This window comes from Centrocercus urophasianus, unplaced genomic scaffold, assembly GCF_019232065.1.
Source record: "Centrocercus urophasianus isolate 14NV4802_14NV808 unplaced genomic scaffold, USGS_Curo_1.0 seq_25, whole genome shotgun sequence".
Lineage (NCBI taxonomy): Eukaryota > Metazoa > Chordata > Aves > Galliformes > Phasianidae > Centrocercus > Centrocercus urophasianus.
The window spans coordinates 5,683,935-5,688,351 of record NW_024884811.1 but is presented as its reverse complement, the minus strand read 5'-3'; positions in this window follow the sequence as shown (position 1 = coordinate 5,688,351).

The following is a 4,417-nucleotide window of genomic DNA, read 5'->3' as shown; positions in this document are numbered from 1 at the left end:
GTTTAGTCAGCTTAATTACATGCCTGCATTATTTACAGTCTGTTATTCTCTGTAAGATAATAGGGTATCATGGATTCTTGAATTGCTAGTCCTGCAAAAGCATAGCTCATTTATTTTAATGACTGCATAATCTAGCCAATTAACAAGATGGTCAAGCTCTCATGATGAAGTTCAGTAGCTCAAGCATTAGCAAGCCAAGCTTTTTCCTAAAGATGAGTTGTTATCTAAGAAGTATTTGTGTTTTAAAGCTCCCATTGAATGGTTAGATGCTAGTTGTTGCTGTGGATATTGATCATAGATTTTTCTTCAGAAAAATGTACAAATGCTTTTTCACTGAAAGTATCTGAAAAAATGTGGTTTGCATAAACAGCAGTGCGAACACCAAGCACTGCGGCAGAGGTGATACCCCTGCACTCTGATTTGATGGTTGTTGCCTCTGGAGGGATTTTTGTCTCCCCTAATTTTGCACGTTGATGTGTTTGAACTCCCTGCATGTTGCTCTTTCTCTGCTGTTCGCTGTACTCTGTGCACCCCCTGTACCAAAAGAAGGTGCTATATGGCACTGATGAAGCTACCATCAGAGTGAGAATAAACACTGTCAACAGAGTAAACTCAGTGGCTATAAGAGCTTACAGTGACCATGTAGACCTGAGGGATAAGTGCTGCTCTAAGAGCACATTTTTTCCAAGTATGAACTTTCAACTGGCAAACCAATACAAGATACTGTAATTTGCCTTCAGAAGCTGAAGTGACCAGCCACGGTGCAAGTGAAGAGCCACATGAAAGGCACCAGAAGCAGGAGAAGAATGGTGGCTCCTGACCCACAGGGAGCTGGGAGACAAATGGATAAGGCCAGTCTATTCTCGGTGATGTGTTGCAATAGGATAAGGAGTAATGGCCTAAAACTTGAATATAGGAAGTTCCATACTAACATGTGGAAGAACTTCTTTAAGGTAAGGGTGACTGAGCTCTGGAACAGGTTGCCTAGAGAGGTTGTGGATTCTCCTTTCAGGGACGAATTCAAGATCTGTCCGGACACCTGTGCAACCTATTGTTCCTGAACCTAGGGTTCCTGCATTAGCAGGGGAGTTGGACTCAGTGATTTTTTGAGGTCCCTTCCAACCCATGTGATTCTGTGATTTTGTGAGGTGGATGCCATGATGGGGTGTGAGTACAACTATAGCTTTCTCTCAGTAAGAAACAGGGATCTGAAAATGCTCCTGGACATTCCCCATAAGAAGGATATTTCTCCAGTTTATGGGAGATGTAGGGCAGGGCTGGGCATCAGGCATTGGTCCCATCACTCTTCATTTCCTAAGGGGCGGTATACCACACTTAGGGAGAATATTAGTGAGGTTATTTTGAAGATATTTTAAGAGGGAGCACCAGTAACATTGTCATCAGATATCCATTTCTTTCTGCTCATCTCTGCTGTGAAATTTCCTAACAAATGCTGTGCTAAAATCACTGTTTTAGGCTGGAGACCTCTCAAGCCTTTCAGTTTGGGTTTTTTCTCTCTACCACAGAGAAAAAGAACAGACAGAGCATGCCTTGCCACTCATACAGTATTTCAAGAAAATATGGAAGAGCTACCTTTTTTCTTCAGGCTCTGCCTTTAAGATTTAAAATGTCTGGCACGTATTCATGCCTTTGCATTTCTTGATTCCTATGGAGCCTGGACTATTTCATATGTATGCAGCTGGTCTAAGAGAGCCAGAAAAAAAAAGAAAAAAAAAGAAAAAAAAAAAAAAAAAAACTATCCTGCATAAAATGAGTCAGTTTAAAAAGGAAAAAAGGATATATGTGAATGTATGTATGAGAGGTGTAATGCAGCCTTGCTTCCTGCTGCCTGCTCTGAAGTCTGGAGATCAGAACTAGTGAGTTTGCTTTATCCATCCCAAGAGAGACCTTGCACAGTGTTTGAGGTATTATGCGCTGAAAGACCTCATTAATGATGCAAACACTTCAGCTGTCACTGACTCATAAAAAAGCTCAGAAATGGGAAGGTCTGAAGGAAATTGATTTTCTTTAATTCCTCTGTAAAGTGTCATGTGGAATACTGATCACTTCAGTAGAAATAATTTAAATTTCTCCTAGGCATCTACTGCAAGGCAAATTTTTTTTTTATCTGATATGGCTTTTTTGTTGTTGAATCATAGTGCTCATCAGTTGGATACTAAGATACTCAGGACATTCACTATGGTTTCTCTTTGAAAAAAGAAGCCACTTGGACTGGAACTATTGGAGAATTACTATTTCATGTCATGTTAGGCCATCTACAACTGTTCTAAGTGGCTTTGCAATGAATAACTCAAAACATGTGGTGTGGAAGGCACAGTACTGCTCCAGTGCTATTATGCCCTATTTTTGGATAAGGATCAAGGTGAGTAAAGGCTCTACTCTACTGAAACTCAGCTAGTCAACCTGTAGTATGCTTTGCTATTAAAGTTAGTGAAGAGAGAAATGGTAATAGAAAATCTTATGGAAAAATAAATCTGATTTAAAATATGTCAATTTTCTCCCCAGCTCCCGCAGGTTGTGAAAGTAAATTCATAAGTTCGTAAAGCTCTGGGTGTCCCTGGGTGGAAGGTGGGATAGGGCTATAAAGCACTTTATTTCCTTAGTATCCATGGGGAGTTATTACTTTGCTCCTACACATTATTATAGAGCTTTTGGAAATTATGCTGAATGATTCACTTGGACAGACCATGGTAAATAATGCCTGTTTAGACCTGCTGTCCTGTGAGGGACATTTTGGCTAGAGAATAAGTTAAGATTTGCTCAAGTCAATATACATTTCTAGAAAATTTTATCAAGGTCACCTAGAATAATGATAAATCAAAATAGTAGGCTGTGATATTCACCTTCTCCTATTCCTGATCGCTCTGGCATTTACATTACCGTGGTCTACTAGCTTCATTATAGGTCACATCTTTGTGAGATTAATCTATTCTGCTGTGCACTGAAGCAGTGGCAAATGTTTAAAGAAAGTGTGTGTGTGTTATAAAGCTGTCAGTGATTATAGACAGTTTAGGGACTGCAAAGTGAGAATCTTCATGGGGAGAGCAGGGGGAGGGTCTGAACCGAAAAGCACAAGCCCTGATGGTGAGCTGACATCAGAAATAAGGATGCAGAACAGTGGTGCAGGTTTCCAACTCCCATGTGTGAATGAAAGCTGCATCCTCAAGCGAAATCTTCGGGAAGTTTGCATGCAGATCTCATCTAAATTCAGCATGTTGAATTCTCTCTGCTCAGCAGTGCTATTAACCTTATTCATTATTGCTCTCCAAGTTAATGATGAGTATCTGATCTGCATAGCGATCTTCTCTCCTTTGCCATATTCATCACAATACAACTTCAGCTAGGTCGTTATTAAGTAACAGAGGTGAGATGTAGGAGAATCATTTTCAAAATAAATGCCTGTGCCTGTATCAAAATACAATCCTAAAGTTGTTGTCATTAATCTGACACTCAGGAACCTGCTGTGGTGACTAATGGTCCATCACAGACCAGTCTGTGACCCCCAAGTGGATCCCACTCTGTCAACTGGACCCCCCCCCGATACAACCTCCGGCAGATGCCCGGGCATTGGCAGAACTATGTGGCAAGCATGACCTTGCTCAAGGAGGTGTGCTGCTAAGGGCAGCCTGGTTGACTGAGAACCTCTCCCTTTTCTGCCAGTCCTGGTATCGAAATGCTGTTTTGATACAACCTGCTGGAACAGAGGATGATGTTTCCACCCCTTAGGGAGTTAGGTCAACACCATTCTCCAACCCTCCACTGTGGCAGCTCTCTGTGACAGACAACACGAGGCCACCAGGGCTGCTCTTTGGTGCAGAGACATGGGAGCTGGGAGGACTGAGAGAATCACATTCAGTGGAAGTGCGCAGACCAGCACTGTCATCTCCAGCCTCTGGCCCATGGCACTTGTGGCACTGCTGCCAGCCTCACACATCAAATTCAATTGCTCAAATTCAACTCTAGATCAGCAGGTCTGATCAAGGGGCTGCTACAGTCTATTTTCAAGGAAGACTTGTCCTTGAAAGGAGGAAATAAGGTACTGAGTACTGCAACAATCTGGCAAATAAATTGTAAAAGGGAAATAAATCAGCAGGGGATTCTTAGCTGAAAATCTTCTGTTGGCTGCATTAGCTACAATTTAACGATTTGCACAAGACGCACTACCCAACTTGTTACACAGTATAGCTTAGCTGAACTTGAGACATCACCTCTGTTTGGTTCCGAGCAGCACGGTTACAGGCTGGCTAGAAGTAGTATGCTGATTTTCACTTTGAGCTCAAATCTTGTTCAATGACTGCAACACTGTCCTCTCTTGTGATTTGAAACATATAAAAATCTTACATTATTTGGAATGGATTTTCTCCTGAAGCCTTAATACACGCACACAATTCACACC